Here is an 18,639-nt window from a genome sequence, read left to right on the forward strand (position 1 = left end):
AAATGATGGGGTCTAAATTAGCTATTACCACACAAGAAAGAGATCTTGGAGTCGTCATGGATCGTTCTCTGAAAACATCCACCCAATGTGCAGTGGCAGTCAATAAAGCGAACAGATTGTTGGGAGTCACTAAGAAAGGGATAGATAATAAGACAGAAAATATCATATTGCCTCTATGTAAATCCATGGCACATCCACATCTTGAATACTGCATGCAGATGTGATTGCCACATCTCAAAAAAGATATATTGGAATTGGAAAAGATTCAGCAAAGAGCAACAAAAATGATTAGGGGTATGGAACGGCTGCCATATGAGGAGAGATTAATAAGACTGGGACTTTTCAGCCTGGAAAAAAGAAGTCTAAGTGGGGATATGATGGAGTCTATAAAATCATGACTGGTGTGAAGAAAGTAAATAAGGAAGTGTTATTTACTCCTTCTCATAACACAAGAACTAGGAGTCACCCAGGCCCACCGACATCAATTCTGGGCCCCAGAGCAGAACAGTCAATGGGCCCCCTTGCATGCACAAACCACGCCTGCACCCACATGGTCCGCCTGACATTTGGGTGATGCTGCACCTGCGCTGGCTGGTGCCCGGCGAGCTGCCAGCTGTGCTGCTGCGTGTGCTCTGCCTGTATTGCCAGGGCTTCCACATGCCCGCCCAGTAGGGTTGCCAACTGTCTAATTGCAAAACCCACAGACCCTTGCCCCCAAACCGTGCCCCTTCCCTGAGGCCCCGCCTCTGTCCCACCCATTCTCCAAGGCCCCGCCCCCTGCTCACTCCATCCCCCCTCCCTCTGTCGCTTGCTGTCCCCCACCCTCACTCACTTTCACCAGGCTGGGGTTGGGGTACAGGGTGCAGGCTCTGGGAGTTTTGCTAAGAACTTAAAAATTGGATGGTAATAGACCACAAAACCTATTGATGATTCAACTTGGTGATATTCTGAACAAAAAAGAACCCCAAGCCATGCTTGTAGCTTTTTCTATCACTTCATACTGACTCTGCAGAAATGATAGGTTTCAGCGTGACACATGAACTAAATTCCTGAAATCTTATTATATAGATTCTCTGCTGATAAACATTCCCCTAGAGTAAAATTCCCATGTATTATTGTCTCCCCCACTTCTCTACCCCTTTACCCTCTTCCCATCAGCTTCTCTTGTCATTTCTGGTGAAGTTTGGTCTACTTTAGCTTGTCAATTTGAGGGTGGAAGCCTAGCCAAGTGGATAGGAAACTGGACTGGGAGTAGACCTGCCTTCAATTCCCAGCTCAGCCACAGACTTCCTATGTGAGCTTGAGCAAGTCACTTAATCAGCCTTATGTCCTCAGAAGTGAGGATAATACTTATGTACCTCTCAGGTATGTTGGGAGGAAAAATCCATCAATGAGTGTGGCTACTACAGTGATAAGGGCAATGTAAGTACCTAGAGACAAATCTTGTTTACAACTATGCCTTATTTAAGAATTTGCTATTCAGTGCAGTCTTTGCAGTGTCCTTATATTTACAGTACATGTTTAGCTGGTTAATAGGTAAGTTCTTGGGTTGTAGACCTGCCCACTTTTCATATTGCTTTCTCCCCCATTTTCCTCCTCTGTGTAAAGATTTTGAAAACTGGCATTAACAGACTGTTTAAAGAGAATACAGAAATGAAAGCGGTAGAAGAGCACCTCTAATTTCCAGCGACACCCCCATGCATTTAATTAAAACAAAACAATTACATAAATAAAAAAGAAATACAAACATAAAGATGCTCTAGGAAACATTAACTTGAATGCACTCCAGTGTATTTTACTGTATGGATTAACAACATATAGAACACTATATTCAGCTATCCACTTAACAAGAGAAAAAGTAATAGGGTATATTACCTATGGACAATGTGGCCATTGCATTTGGAACCTTTATTTTGCATTTCTTTGCTCTTTCTCATTCTAATGTCACAAACTTCATGCTGCATTAACATAGGGTTTTTTTTGTATTTAAGTTATGAACTAAACCTGAGGACCGAATGTTTGTGGAAGATACTGGATAGACAGCCTTAAAAGACTAAAATCCTCAGTTTACACATGGTACAGTTACAACACAGGTAGTGGCAATGCAAGTGTCCCCTGACTGCCCTACTCAAACCTCCTGTGAGGACATTACTAGAGGAGAAAGTGTACATCAGTTTCCAGGCCTATTCAGTCCTGGGTCTCTCCAAAGAGACCATCAGCAAGTCATGATGGTATTTTTGTGATATAGATACTTGTTCCATAGGAGCTGTTTTGGGCACACCATACTCCTTTTAAACAAGCATCTCTGGGGAAAAACTATTAAGATTAATTGAACTGCTTGATAGCTTTTATCCTTAATACCAGTCAAAGATTAATAAACTATCATAACTATATTAGGTTGACTGGAGGGACTAAATTCTGCTTTCAGCTGTGCCTGTATAAATCTGGAGTCACTCCATCGATTACAACAAAGTTGCTACAGGTTAAAAGCAACATAACAGAAAAAAGACATAACCGGTCTTCTTACTAAATGACTACATAATACATCAATATCTTGTGACATTCCTGCACGTCACTAGAGCTTTTTATTCCTCCCCATTAAAATGCATTACGGTATGGGGGTTGCTGAAATGTAAATTAAAGGCTACAGCACTAGTAGTTTAACAGCTGCTGTGTAGATTGACAGTCTTTGTGAGCCCAGCTGGCAATGTCAGGTTAGTGGGTCTCTAGTCACAACATTAATCAGCTTTATTAGTGCCACTAATACCAATTTGTAAGCAGACTGCAAGGATCAGACGGGCCAGCTGTCAGGCTCTACGGGTAGATTATTACAGGATTTCATTTTATTGTTGAAGATTAGAATTATAATTTAATTAGGGAATTTAACTATTTTGTGCATCCACTACAAAATAGCAAAGATTTAATAAAAAATGTCCCCTTTTCCCCTTTCAACAGGCAGGAAAGAAAATGAATTCCCCTTTGCAAAAACTATATTGTAGAAGATGATTGGCTGAGACGAAGAACTTCTTAAATTGCATTTAATGGATTATATTGTGTGATTCAGAATTTCTCATTGATATCAATAGGAAGTTCTGTATAATACCCTGATGATGTGATATGGCCTAAAATGTTGTTAGGAGAGAGGAGGAAAAGGATTTTATTCCTAATTTGCTCCCCAAATACTGCATATTGGCTATACCACTCCTTTCTCATACTAATTTCTTCATAGTAGTTTAAAAAAAATCAAATATTCAATCAAACATGTTTAAAATGTATCTGTAACCTGCACACGTTTGTGTTGATAACGCTCTGGGGAATATAAATATCCACTACTAAATAGGATCATGTTATAGTAAGTCAATTATGCAATGCGACAAAAGTAGAGTACGATCTATTAAAGTGACGTGTCGCAAGAAGTCTTTTTTTCCATACTTTTGGGATGGGACCCTTTATCCTTATTACATTACACATCAGTTTCAACTCATTTTAATTAATGATTTTAAATTAGGCTAAGAGGATATTAGTACACAAAGCCTACCAATGAAGGCAAGATGCTGTGGCTCAGACACAACCTTCCAAAATCTCTGCCGCTCACATCTTACGACACTTTCCTGTTGGCCATACAGATTACATTTCCTGTACTGTTAAAGCAGATTTTCTAGTGGGTCAGAAACATAAGTTTACCCTTCATGTTCAAAAGTGGCCCGAGGACGTAACTTAGCAGGAAAAAAAAGTCCATAATATTTAATACATTAAATAAAGGAAACAAAAGGATGAGGATACCATGCGCTTATAGGAAATAAGCCACAGAACTTTTAACTTAGGTAGTGTCATAAAGTCTTGCTTATACCCCACAAAAGCTAGGGAATTCATGCTGAATGGCCAGAATGGCATTCAGCGCCTTGCCTGGTCCTCTTGTGCCTATCAGTAAGTATGTTGCCATCCATTAATCTCCAAAGGTACAGATGATTCTAAATACACCAGCATTGTCATGTTTACACTGTGTAGGGATGGGAGAGCTCTGGAAAGGGGGAGTCCTACACTGAGGAATAGGGCTCTACAGAAGCTATCTATGCAGCAGTGTTGATGCGTTTTGGGGAGCAGCTGGAAGAAGGGATAATGTTAGTACAATTCCATCTCCTGAAATGGAACCCAGCAGTTGTGACTGTTGCTGTAGTAGCTAAAGAGAGTGGCTTTGTTGTTTTTCCAGAGCTTGAGGAGGCAGGATTCCCGCCCCCATGACCATCCCCATTCCAGGCTGTAGAACCTCTTGTTGTTCAGGATTTGCACAGATATTGGTGATGGATGTTTGTGTGCTAGGAAGGAGAGACATGGGCCCAGTTTTAAGCACTTCCAGGTGTCAAGCAAGAACATTTTTGTGAAAGTTTCATATTAACAGGCAAATTTTAAGTTTATATCTTCCACCTGAATGCTGCAAGTTGTGATATTTGTGGAGAAAATTGGGATACACCACTGACATACATTGGGCTAGGCTTTTGATTGATGAAGAAGCCATCACTGTGGCAAGGTATTTGGTTTTCATTTATTGAGTCTAGTATAGCGATTATGTACACTTTTTTAGCCAACAGAAGGCCCATAGAGTTACACTGTGTTAAGTATTTTGCTAAAACATAGAACATGTTCCTCCTAAGTAAGGATTGTTGAGTGGGCATTCCCAACAGTTACCACACAGATATCTCTAAGCAGCAGTTGAAATGTAACTAATCAGAGAATGTACAATAAAGCAGAACCTTCTTCTTTAACATAACCCAAACTCCCACCGATAGAAGAAAAATCCAGAAAAGTTGTCACACCACATATTGAAAATATGTTTTAAATAAAGTGAAAGTGACACTTTTTATACTAAAATATGAGATATATTCACAGCCTTAAATGTGTATTTCAAACTTTATAGATGTTACATACATGTATAGGAGAGAGAAATTATTAATTGATATAATATGATAATTTTATATTAGCCTTTATTTTACATAAATATCTCATTAATAAATTGACTGTGTTCTATACGGGCATCTCTCTCTCTCATCAACCTTAAACATATATTTTGTAGGTCAACCTGAGCTATCAAAAGGGTAATCAAATACTTGGGTAATAGGTTTTGTAGGAGGTGGGGGTTCAAAGGCTCCAGGAAGCAGCGCAATTTGCCAAAGCAGGGAGCAACCTGAAGACCTGGGAGGGTGTGCAGAGCTAGGGTGGAAGGAAGCATAGCTCGCTAAAGCCCTTATGCGCTAAAGAATTTCAACAAGTAAACTTAATTCAACAAGAAGGAAGGAAAGGGGACAGAGCTCATTGTCAACATCATTTCAATACATTTTTAATGTTCAAATGTATTTCTTCTGTATGGGGGATTTTAGGATTCCTGGGCTATCCATATGACCACTTACATGGTTCTTCAATCACTTTGTCAGATGTTTGGTTGGCTATGTCAATAAGCAGCTTTCCTATTGACCTTTGCAAGCTGTGTGGCGCAGCTCTCCACAGATGTCATTTATAATGTTCTGATCTCACTCTGCCCACTGTGCCCTGGATTTATGCCTGTCTTATATTGCCACATTCTGCACCATGGAATCCCACTGTTTGTTTGCGGCCTTAAAAATGACTAATTTACAAACACAGCCTTAATATACCCCCATTTTCAACCTCCACTGCAGTCTTTGGCTCAGGGTGCCACGTTGAATTGAAAGTGATATAAAAAGTAGTTATGAACTTGGGGCAGTATATGACCCTAATATTAGATAGCATCATAAAATATGAGTTTCAAGGAAATGGTTATGCTGGGGCAAAATATTTCTTGATGTTACAGGAGCATGGCTAGGCTCAAAAGCAGCTCATGTATTATGCTGCCATCAGTAGCAAGTGCTTCTTGGTAGAAGACTGGTCATGCCCCTAGCTGACGCTAATAGCACCCCACAATTCCTAGTGCAGTAACTAGCAAACTCTTAAAGGGTCTTTAACAAATTTGCACTAGAAATCATGGACCTTTCCCTCCTAATCTGTTTCTAGGGAAACTGAGTTCAGTGAAAAACAGCCTGCAGTCTGAGAGGAAAGGTCCCTCTCCTTGTACCTTGTTATGATTGGAATATTCAGTATCCTCCAGAATACCGTTGGGATTGACAGTGATGTGGCTTTGCTTAGTTCTCCATCCCTGAAAATAGTAGATGTGGAAGAACAGTAACATTCACAATGAAATCATGAGAGCTGACAGTCTCACAATATTTGGTCTATTTTTTCTTTTTAAAGACTTAGCCCCCTGGAGCCATGTGAATACAAGAAAATTTCAGCCCTCATGGTTGTGGAGAAAATCTTGAAAATGTGACCCAAGCACACCTGATAGTCTCAAAACCACAAAGGTAAGTAAAAAGAACCCATATGTATTATTATTTTTAGTTTTACAATATTTAAACCAAGGTCATGATTCTGGGGGGGCCTTACTCATGGTTTTCGATTGCTTAGATTTGGCAATATTGGAACAGTGGACAGCTGGAGCCCCTAAAGATCAAGGACTTTTGGGCTCATCTGAGGACTGCAAAGGCAAATTGTGGATCCTGGGGCTTGTTGGGAGGTGGGAAAAGAGGGTAGGATGTTCTCTTGGAAGTCTGAGGTGACTCTCCAAGTGACCATTTGAAGGGGCCTTTAGACAGTGGAATTACATGGTTCACAAAAGTCTTCATATACCAAAACTCAAGAGTTTGCACAGCAGTACTGAAAAACAGAAAGGCCAATTTAAAGTACATTAGATTTTAAAAAATTGCTCTGAGGTAAAGTCTTTATCTGCCACCTTTTCATCTGAGATCAGATATTTACCAATGAGTTTCTAAAACTCAAAACTGGGTTGAAAATGGATACAGATGACTAGATCATGCATGTTTTATAAACTTGGGGCAGTATATGATCCTAATATTAGATAGCATCATAAAATATGAGTCCATTAAATATTTAAAATGTTGGTGGAAGACAGTATAAAGCTACTACTTCATATTTGTTATATTTATACTGTAGTACATCTCTAAAACTTCTTGGTTTAACTAACTGTACAGAAACTGCCTTAAATTGACCTATTTTTACTAAACGTAAATAAATAACACTGTTTCTCTGATATCTCAGTGATGGGCGTGGTATAAGAACCTAGATAGATACCTGCATCCACAGGTACCATGCTAGAAAATTGTATCTACAGGAATGCCATTGTCTTAGAAATGCCAGTGGACTTGATTATAACCTGCTGGGGCTGGACTGCAGTACCTTTGAGAGTGATGTGGCCTTGAGTGTATTTAAGAAGAGATGGGGTATTTTGAGGGTGCACTTGAGAGAGATGGTGGTGTGATTACTAACCAATTTTTAAAAAAGAATTTATTCCAATTTTATCAATTTGAAGCCTTTGTGTAAGGAGTACTAAAAATTTAATCCAATATTCTTTTTTGTTTGTTTTGTTTTGGTAAATCTGAACAGAATTGAGCTATTTTGGTTAATCTATAACTGCTGTTTTTATTGGCTAATGAGTGTTGACTCTGTTACACTAGTTCTCTATATAGGCTGAATCTCATATATCTCCTTGTATCCCACACATTTGGTAAAATTTATGAATGCACACTTGGCCAGATCCTGGAGCTAGAAAAATCTTTGACCAGCAGTAGAGAGGAGGGTTAGAAATTATTTAACCCTAATCTAAAATGTCAGCTAGAGGTCATTCCACATACCTTCCATTATAGCAGATGTGGATGGGATATTTTGGAACTGTGATCTGGGGTGAAGGTTCATGGTCTATTTATGGACATACATATCATGACATGTCAATAGCCTGTATGAACAACCTGTGGCACAGATTGTATGAGGGGTTAATGCATGAAGTTGATTCTATAACATGTATTGTACCTCTTTGATGGGGGCATTGCACTTACTCTTTGCTGGAACCTACTAGAATTTGACTCTTCCTACTCAACTAAAAATATTCTATCATCCTTCCTTTGATTTGCTTCCTTTGTATCAATCATGCTGAGATTAAACAGCAGAGTTATTGGAAACTAAGAAATCTGCCAGGCCTTTGTGACAAAAATGAGACAGAGAACAGCTATTTAAACTATGTGTAGACCATGTAATGGAAACTTATTTCATAGAAGTAGCTTAGAATTAATGGGTAAAATAGATTGAAATAGGAGGGAAGTTCTCCATGCACCGACCAAAGAGGAGGGGGAGTTGCCTGAGATTGTGGGGACTACTATTTATCCAAACCAGGCTGAGAAGGAGTGTTTTCCTTCTGTTTTTAGCTGAGGAGGGAGAGCTGACAGCTGATTTTAGCACCACCACTCAGTACCGTCATTTTATTCTGCTCCCAATGAAGGAATACAGCCTGGTGGGGCACCTGAGACCCCTCAAAGGGGAGCAAGCTCAAGAAGCCCAGTGAATTATACAAGCCAACCCAAGGAACCCAGCAGAGCTATTGAGGGGAATCCTAACCCAGAGAGCATTCATGGTCATATTTTGAACATCTGCACAATCTATTGTGAGCAGTGTCATGTGTAGGCAGATCTTATTTTCACAGTTTCATAGATTATATGGCCACAAGGAACCACTATGATCACATAGTCTAACCTTTATAACACAGGCCATAGGACTTCCCTGAGTTCATTCCTGATAGAAGTAGAGTATATATTTTAGAAAGCCATCCAGTCTTAATTTTAAAATTGCCAGTGATGGGAATGAGCGACAGGGAATAGGTCACTTGATGATCACCTGTTCTGTTATTTTCCTCTGGGGCACCTGACATTGGCCACTGTTGGAATACAGGATAATGGGCAAGAGGGACCTTATGTTCTTGTATTCTTAAGCCCAGATACATTGTTTCAATGGTTAATTAACCTGACTGTTTAAAAATATGTGTTTTATTTCCGGCATGAATTTCTCTATCTTCAACTTCCAACCATTGGATCTTATACCTTTGTCTGTTAGATTGAAGAGCTCATAATCAATTTTTTGTTCCCTGTGTAGATATTTATACAGCAGTCAAGTCACCCTTAACCTTCTCTTTGTTAAGCTAAAGAGACTCCTTGAGTCTTTCCATCCTTTACTCATTCTTGTGGCTTTTCTTTGAACCCTCTCTAATTTATCAACATTCTTCTTGTATTGTGAGCACCAGAACTGGATAGTGTGTTCCAGTAGTAGTTCCATCGGTGCTAGATACAGGGATAATATAACCTCCCTATTCCTACTCAGTGTTCCTTGATATTTGATATTTTATGGGTGGAACTTGGATGAATATAATTATCATTTTCCTCCCAATCTGATTCCTACATGAAACAGTAGATCCACCTCTTCACTCTCTCCCTCAGCCTGCTCCAACCCCCTAACTGGTCTCCCCTGTATGGTGGCATACGGTTGGGCTCAGCAGCATATGGGGTGTGTCTGTTCCCTGTGCAGACACATCAAATCCTGCTCAAGCTCCCATTAGCAGAACACCAGTTTCACTGTGGACAAAGCCTTCTGCATGAGTGAAAAAGGAAAAAGATTTGCTGCTTAAAGGAGAGAAGCTAGGCTGATCTGGGTGCAGATTGCTCCCTTGGAATGATGATCTGACTCTCCAGAGTCCCTCATACCCACAGCCAAGGACACGTGAAGAAAATTAAATTTGATCGCTTTTGGAAAGGCAAGTTCTGTGCCCCAGCCCTGGGGCCAGAGGAACTCACTCTACCCAAGATGGCCGTGGAGCTGGATGAGCTGTCAGCTCCCATCAGGGCCGGAGGAGGAGGCTGTGCCCCAGCCCCAGGGCCGGAGTTCTGTACCCCCTCTGATTATTAGGGGGGAACACCCCTGCTTGCCCCCTCTTGTGCACATCCCTGCCCACAATGTCAATATTTCCTACCCAAGGTGAAGAGTACCCCTATTATAGGCCCTGGTTCAGGAAAGCACATGCATTCCTGAAGTGCTCTCCAGAATCAGGGCCATGACTCCTCAAATAAAGGAAGAGGGGGTATACTTTGCCACGAGATCCTCTCCTGTGTAGAGTGAGATCATTTTATGGAAAAAAAAGCAAAACTTACTTCTGAAAGTTATTTTCTAGCACTTCTTCCAGTTTAGTTTTAAGTTTTAAATATTTAATACACTAGTATAATTTATCTCCGCTATCAAAGCCTTGTATATTGAGTTCCACATTAACTAACATTTATCAAATCAATCTACCTGTATTCTTAACATCTCATTTATGACAGTCCCAAGTTTCTTGTACTGAACTGTGTAGAAAATCTTCTTATCAGATGGTATATGGTTCTAGAAATTGGCCCATTTAAAAAAAAAAGTTTACGAATGGGTACTCTAAATTGTTGATCACTTCTACCATGGAAATATCAAGCAGCTTTTCTTTGAGAAGGGAAAATGACCTTTTCTGCACTACATACAAAAAGGTTTTCTTTGTTACACCTGCCAGCATGAAAAAGGATTAATTTTAAAAGAGCTTAACCCAGCCATCTTGGCAAAAACATTTAAATAACTCTGTTCCCTGCTTACTTTTAAGAGCATTGCTTTGGTGACTTCATTTAGTTTACAATATATCAAAAGTTTTCAAGCTACACGATTCAGTAGTTTTCTTCTCCTCTCACTCCTGCTATAATACAATGCTAGGCTGGCTCTGCAACACAGTGGTATGGGTACCTCTTCTGTGTTTTGCTATGGTTTCCAGCAGGAAAAGAAATTAAGAACTACAAATGTGCTTTTGTTTTCGATGTTTTAAAAAGCAATTAATTCGAATCTTGTTTCAAGTGACTGTGGATATAATTGTTATAGTTTTTTATACTTTGATTTGCTAGTACAGTAACTACAGAAGATGTTGTTAAGTCTAATTTCTAGATGACACAGGAGTTACAAATGACACTGTCTTCTGTGGAAGATGTAGACTCAGAGTTTCTGCCCAAAGGGACAGAATGTTAGAGGAAAAAATATTATAACTGAAAGCAATAGCTTAACAACAGATTTCTAATAGCAGAGGGTTCACTCCACGTTTTACCATCCTGACATTTTGAATAATCATAAACTTAAGCAATGCAATGTAATAAATTCAATTTAAATAAAAACACTGGATTGTTATGTACATGTGGAATCCCTTTGGGCCAAGGTTTTTCCAATTTATATGTTCTTTGAGCTTTATGAGTAGCATGGACTGACATGGAGCCAACCACCCACACATGGCCTTAGCTATACCAACCACACTGTGTGTTTGCACTCAGCTGAATCAGTCGCTTTGATACAAATCTATCCATGAATAAAAATGTATAGGATATTTTTACTCAGCGTTTGATCTTGTGATCTTATTGATAGGTTTGCAAACATTTTAAAGCTACCAAAAGCTGTGTTATTGCATAAATAGTTTTAATTGTCTGGAATGTATCTTTGGAAAGCCTGTAAATAGACATTACTGAATCACCCACTTAAGAAGTGAAAAAACAAGTCAGGTTAAAAGAAACAATTTTTCCCCACTGGAAACTATTAGATCATATAGGACTGTATGAAAGAAATTACTCTTGTTTAGTAACTTCTAACAAGTACTGATGTAATAAAAAATATTCAAATGACACTTGCCTGTAATGGGGGGGGGCGGAATAAAAAGGGGGGAGAGAAAACAAAGTAGACAGTTTTTTCCTGACTTCTGACTGTTCATTTGTTTTCTTTATTCTTGACATTTTGCCCATGACAGCAAAAGCTTCTTTATTTGCTTAAAATTATTTATTGTGAATAACCTCCCTAAGCTGAAAAGTAAATTTGAACAAAGGCCCGGGTGGCATCAGGTTCCACAAGTACACTGGAAAACAACAGCAAACACGAAATAATTAGGTAATTTAAGAAAATCAACCCTTGCATTTTTTTAGGACAAAGAAACACAGAGAGCCTAGTATTTTGTATTGAACTGATCCTTGAGAATAATTGTACGGCAGAATATACTTACTGAACTCCTTTGCTGGCCTTAGATTTAATCAGACTTATTATATACTATTTGGATTCAGCTTGTAAATTCAAAAATTATTTTATCAAAAATAAATGAAACACTTATTGTTTCTAATGGACTGCCTTGAGATATAGCAATAATTTTGATTAAGCTTAAATAAAAGAAAATAAAATGTTTAAAATCCCCGTAGCATACTGTTCTCACTAGCAAACAGTTTTTTTTTAAATCTTATTTTCCTGTGTCCTACATATAAATAAGCTAGCATCTAGCATATGCAAATACTTGTTTTAATAATTTTCAAGGGGAATGAAAAATTGAAACTTACCACTTTGGAGCAATGGCATTTCAAGTATGTGTCAAGAGTCAAATATTCCTTTTTCTTTAAAAAATAAAAATCAATAAATCCCATGCTTTTTGGAGTTTCATTAATTCCAATGGCAAATACAAAATTGAGTATGGGTTTTTCTTTTTATCTCTACCTAAGTTCAAGCAGAGCAACTGCTCTAACAAAGCTAATCCTCTAGTCATGGATATAATGACTTAGGTGGTGTTTGAAAGACACTCAGGACAACTTTTGTAGACTTCCTGAGTCTCTATCAATGGCTATATTTATTGTAGACATTGGTTGACTGACACTTGCTCACCAAAGATGTTTGGCAGATACCAGTTAGGTTATTTCAGTTTGTTTTGAAACCTCAAGGCTCTGTCAAATCCCCCTCTGTCTTAGACTGTGTGACCTTAAGGGCCACTTCACTATTGTGCCTATCTGCTCAAGTCTACTTAGTGTATAGTTATTAGGAGAACTGCCCAAATCAGATTATTTTAAAACTTGGATACCCTTTGTAGCAGAATGTTTTTAGAAATGGATTTATTAAGATTTAAATGACACACAAATCTGAAAAAGAAACCATGACTATGGATATGATATAGAATTTGGTTTGATTCAGAGTAAACAAACATTCTCCAACTGGGTTACATCAACAGATCAGTAGGGAATGAATTTGATTCACGCTTAACAAAGATCATTTTGCAGTGGTTTAGTGAGTGTGAGCATGAATTATGTAGAGCTGTACAGTGGCAGCATTATTGTAAATTGCAGTTATTTTTTCTGCAGTTATAGTATCATGTAGTTGTCAATTAAACTGAAATAGAATGATCTTTGCCATTCAGTATGCAGAGGTGCTGTACAGTTACTGAATCATTATTCTACAGTAGTTCTCAGCACCTATCCAATGTGCAGATCCGTTTCATTTCTCCCTTGAGAACTTACCAGCCATATGACCACAACAAACATGATCTTCTTAGCTTCCTCCTATTTTTACAGTTTAAAAGTTTTAAACCAAATGACGTCTCAAAATATTAGACATTTTGGCAGGGCTGGTCCTAGATTTTGTGAGTTCCTATATGAAGTAGGAGGGAAATGGATTATTATCCCATTTTATAAATGGGGAACTGAGGCACAGAGAGACTAAGTGATTTTCCCAAAGTTACATCGGGATTTTGCAGCGGATGAGAACAGTGAGTTCAGGTATCCCAAGATCCAGGCTAGCACCGCCTAATCACTGGACTGTCATCCTTTTCAGAGAAGTGTGGTCAGTATCTCTGTCTGTCTCTCTCTCACACACTCACACTTTCTATCTCCTGCCTGCCTATACCACCTTCAGCCTGTGGTGATACCCTCTATCCAACCACGTGAAATTCCATGGCTTCTGATGACCTTCATACATAGAATAAAGAGCCAGAGTTGGAGCTGAAGCACAAATTCAATACACTATTTCACTTGGGACTGAGGTGAGTTTCAGAATAACATTTTTATGTTACTAAAAGCATGAAATGGGGGGGGGGGAAGAAACAAACAAATAATTGCTGCTATTAGCCTCTATACTATTAGGGACCTTTTTCAAGATACTGTCCTGACTGTCAATTAGCTGCATAATGTCTCAGAGGAAGTGTGGCATCTTCTAACTTGCTGTTGTCTTAACTCTTTATATTACACATTATCTTTGTTATTTTCCTTCTAAATTCCCTGACCAAATCAAATCCACTATTGGGATGTTTCAGGTAGGGAGATCTAACAAATTTATGATTTGACCTTGACGACAGCTTTCATATCATTACCCCTTTTTTGACCTGAGCAGTTAGCCAAAATTTGAGATCTAGTAGGTTGTTTAGTTAGAAACTGATGTTGGAGTTACATGTATCTTTGGTGCAATCCTGTTAATTTACAATGTACCAAGTTCTGGTTCCCTGAATACTGCAGGAGTCAGTATTGTTGCACATATTTCCAAGCCCCTTTTCAGTCAGCACTTAGCTCAAAGCTTTCATTCACTGCTTGTTCTGGCTGTGTTCTTGGTTTTCTGCTGCTTCTCACTCAGCTTCTCTTGTGTTTCTACTGCTTCTCTCCCACAAACAGACACACCGCTTCAATAAATCCCATGTGATGGGTTCGATCACAGAGACCCCCTTGGGATTGCCACCTGATGTGGTGAGGCTACCTCTGAGCCTGTTTTCCCTGCCAGCTTGGGACTTCAGTACCCAGTCTTGTTGAGCCAGACATGCTAGCCTGCTGCAAACACAGACCCAGGTCTAAACCATGTCCCCCAAAAGCTGAAGACTTAACTGAAAACAGCTTAAGAAGTGCTCCTGTCTCCAGCACTGAGACACCCAGCTCCCAATGGGATCCAAATCCCAAATAAATCCATTTTACTCTGTATAAAGCTTATACAGGGTAAACTCATAAATTTTCTGCCCTCTATAATGCTGATAGAGAAAGATGCACAGCTGTTTGCTCCCCCAGATATTAGCCACTAACTTTGGGTTCAATAATAAGCAAAAGTGATTTTATTAAATACAAAAAGTAGGATTTAAGTGGTTCCAAATAATAACAGACAGAACAAAGTAAGTTATCAAGTAAAATAAAACAAAAACATGTAAGTCTAAACCTAATACATTAAGAAACTGATTACAGATAAAATCTCACCGTCAGAGATGTTCCAATAAACTTCATTCACAGACTGGACTCCTTCCTAGTCTGGGCCCAATCCTTTTCCTGGTACAACTCTTGTTAGCTCCAGCTCAGGTGGTAACTAGAGGATTTCTCATGACTGGAACCCCTTTGTTTTGTTCCACCCCTTTATATAGCTTTGGCACAAGGCGGGAGTCTTTTGTCTCTCTGGGTCCTCACCCCTTCTTCTAAATGGAAAAGCACCAGGTTTAAGATGGATTCCAGTACCAGGTGACATGGTCACATGTCCCGGGAGACCCCAAGCCTTCATTCTTCCTGGCCTGATTCACAGGAAGGCTTGCAAGTAAACAGAACTATTTACAACCAATTGTCATAGTTGATAGTAGCCATCAAGAGTCCCAACCACCATTAATGACCCACACTTTGAGGTCCTATTGTAATTATGCAGAGTTATATTTCATATTTCTAGTTTCAGATACAAGAATGATACACTTATGCAAATAGGATGAACACACTCAGTAGATTATAAGCTTTGTATTGATACCCTACAAGAGACCTTTTGCATGAAGCATAGTCCAGTTACATTATATTCACACTCATTAGCATATTTTCATAAAATCATATGGAGTGCAATGTCACACCCTGCCTCTGTGTTTATCATCACATTGGAACCTCACCCCTCAGGCCAACCTTGGGCTACCTGGTTCAGCTTCTATGCCACCCTTGCATGTGGTTTTGTTTTGGGCAGAGACCCCTATTGTTTCAGCTATCTGGCTCTATAAAGAAGCTCAATTCTTTTCTTACACTTGTCCTGAATGAGGGGTGGCTTCTAAACATACCAGTCTCAATGAGTTTTCACACAACCCATACCTAGATTATTATTAACTGGATTTTGGGTTCCAATGTCAAACATATTCTGAAAGGTAATTGCAAGAAGCACGATCTGTCAGATTATGCATCAAAGCTTGGCATTTTTTGTGCATAGGTGGATCTGACAAAATCTGCCAATATATCTGAATGGCTGAAGAATTTGTTTTCTTCCATTTTGAAGAGGATCTTGCTTCTTGTGGGCAAGTGGAAATGTTCAGAATATTTTTTTTTATCTTCTTGTTCAACTCCTTGGGGTCTATAAAAGCCTAAAACCTAAGCCTTCCCCTTTTCCCGCTACAATTCCTAAGGAATGTACCCAGTGTGTAGACGCTTTTGTTCTATGAATGATGCCACCTGGTGTCATGTATCACAGCTATTCCAGCCTCTCTTGTAAGGCTCCTGGAGCTTTTCAGAAGGCATGTGCTGGTGGGATTTACGTCCTCCTTTAATTTCATTTTATGGATGACCAGGAGACATCTTCATGTGTCTGGTTCAGGTTATCATGGTTGTTTCCTTGATTCTTTTTGGTTGTAAATTCTCTTCGTTTAAGCCAAGCACTTCACCTGCACAGGCCCAGGACTGGGTGCTTTCCTTGTATTACCAGAGACAGAGTCTTGTTTTACTGTAATATCTCAGTGAGAGTTCACACTGCCCAAAGACTGGCTAACAGGCTTTTACTGACACATTTGACTTCTCAGGTTTTAAAGAGTGTATGCTTTAGAATTCCTCTGCTTCCATTTCTGTGCTTACCTACGGAACTGGATCTATCTTGTCTGTCATGTAGGCCATTTGCACACATTTATATCAGTCATTAATTAGATTTGTAGCTTCATTCTTTATTGTGCATATGAACATCTCCCCCTCCTCAGGAGGAAAACTTTGCATTATCCCTTTAACTCATACATTTGGTTTGCTTTCTTTGCATAAATATGCATGGCATTGTGCTTATTAGGGTTCCTAAAAGTTTGCCTGAATGCTGAGCTACTTTCCATATTTATGCCAGTGTAAACGTTGCTGGCATTGTTCCTTACTTGGCATGTTTTCCCTCCCTTATTGTTCTATTTTGTGTAAACTTTTTTTCTTATTTATTTAATGATAATGTACACAGTCCTGCAGTCTGTGCCTCTAAGGCTTTAAATTGAATTTCTTTCATTCTCCTACTGCCATATACATATTTTTTTTATCTGCATCTCTAACCTTTGTGAAAGGTACTGATGCATCTTTTATAGGTGACATTTTTTCTAGTGACAGTGATCCTTAAATGAGGAATAATTTCTGCAGGGTTGTCTTTCTGCTTGTTGTCATGACGAAATGAGGGTGGTGTTGTATGTATTCTACATTTCTGTTATTGCAGCAGTAAAAACAACAGATCAAGTTTTTGCTGATCATCTATTTTACTAGCTCCTATGGACTCTCATGTACCTTTCAGATTACTCTTTCAACCTATGTCATCTCTCCTTGTTGTTGCACATTAGGGTTAAAAGACCAGTCTTCAGCCTCAGGGTTCATCTAATAAACATACCGGCCTTGGATGTGGGGTTTTATTTAGCTATTATTACCATGAAGATTTACTATTATTACCATGAAGATGCTTCCTGTTTACAAATGATCGTTTCATGAGTGTCAACATATAATTTATAGTAGGTTTTTCCCTATATTTGTGTACAATTTTAATATCTATAAACTGAGATTCACAGTATCTACCTGGCAAATGTTTACTCCTTTCTTTACCATGAGAGTGATAACAGGGCCATTTTTCATCCCTAGTTGGCATCTGTGGGAGATGAGGAGCTTTAAAGGGCCATATCTTCACTCCCAATGAGGAAGAGTGATAGCAAGAGCTGGTTGGCTTCTCTTCACTCCTGGCTGGAAATAGCTGCAGCAAGATGAGGATTTAGAGATTCTGTCTTAATTCTCTTCCGATGGAACAGAAGCAGTTTCTTTTCTTCTTACCCTCTCACACTGTACAACCAAAACTGACTAATCCATCTGGTCTTGTATCCTGTCTCCAACAGTCAATGAATGATGCCTCTGAAGAAATCATAATCCTACCTTTATGCACATGCTATTCTGTAATTGTGTGAGAGTAAATGATGGAGGGCAGGTGAGGATTTCCTTTCTGACCCAAGAGGGTGATCAGTTTATGCCCTGAAGCCTGATGATCCCTATGCAATTTTTATCCTAGATGCTGTGGTTTAACTGCAGAGGCTACTCTTATTTTCCCTCACGTTGATGTTGCTTCCTTACTCAGTGTTATCTAAAGAATATCTCCAAGATTAGACACTAGGCCTCTGCAATGAACACCAAGATGCTTATCCATGCTTTTGTGATTAGCAGACTGGATTATTGTGTAACGCTGTATCATCTGGTCTCCCTGCTTCGACTCTTCACTCTTTGTGTCAACTTCACACCACAGCAATGAGGCTGTTGGTGAAATCTCAACTTTAATATCCTTAAGTTGGTTTAAGAAAAGCTTTACATGGCCTTGCTTTTTCTTACAGATCTAATTTGGCTTCATCCTATTTTCTAAAGACAGCCTTGTATTCTGCTAAAGCTGGCATGGATTAGAAGTACACTGGCCCTAGGGCTAAATTGCTGGTGATCGAACGTTTCCTCATTTTTCAGGCTTCATGCTCAGCTCTCCTTCTGGGGAAGATGGATGTTGTCTTTGATTTTTATCCACTGGGTCCAATGCCCCTCCCACTGAAGTCAATGATCAAACTTTCACTGACTCTAATAGAAGGAGTTATATACAAAAATATAGTGTGTATTAATCAAAAAACTTTGCTCCCTTTTAGCCTCTTTCATCTGATTTCTTTCAGTAGATTTCAAACGCTGTGGTCCTCAAAGATAA

At 39.1% G+C, this 18,639-nt stretch overlaps 1 protein-coding gene across 11 annotated transcripts in view; it reads left to right on the forward strand.

Moving 5' to 3' along the window:
* GLI2 (GLI family zinc finger 2) overlaps positions 1-18,639 on the forward strand; it is a 406,855-nt gene that overhangs the window by 41,971 nt on the left and 346,245 nt on the right. For all 11 annotated transcript variants that reach the window (XM_045033089.1, XM_045033083.1, XM_045033085.1 and 8 more), the window contains one exon: positions 6,262-6,371. The gene's annotated coding sequence lies outside the window, so the exon portion shown is untranslated. The remainder of the gene's footprint in view (positions 1-6,261; positions 6,372-18,639) is intronic.

The sequence above is a fragment of the Mauremys mutica genome, chromosome 10, assembly GCF_020497125.1.
Source record: "Mauremys mutica isolate MM-2020 ecotype Southern chromosome 10, ASM2049712v1, whole genome shotgun sequence".
Classification (NCBI taxonomy): domain Eukaryota; kingdom Metazoa; phylum Chordata; order Testudines; family Geoemydidae; genus Mauremys; species Mauremys mutica.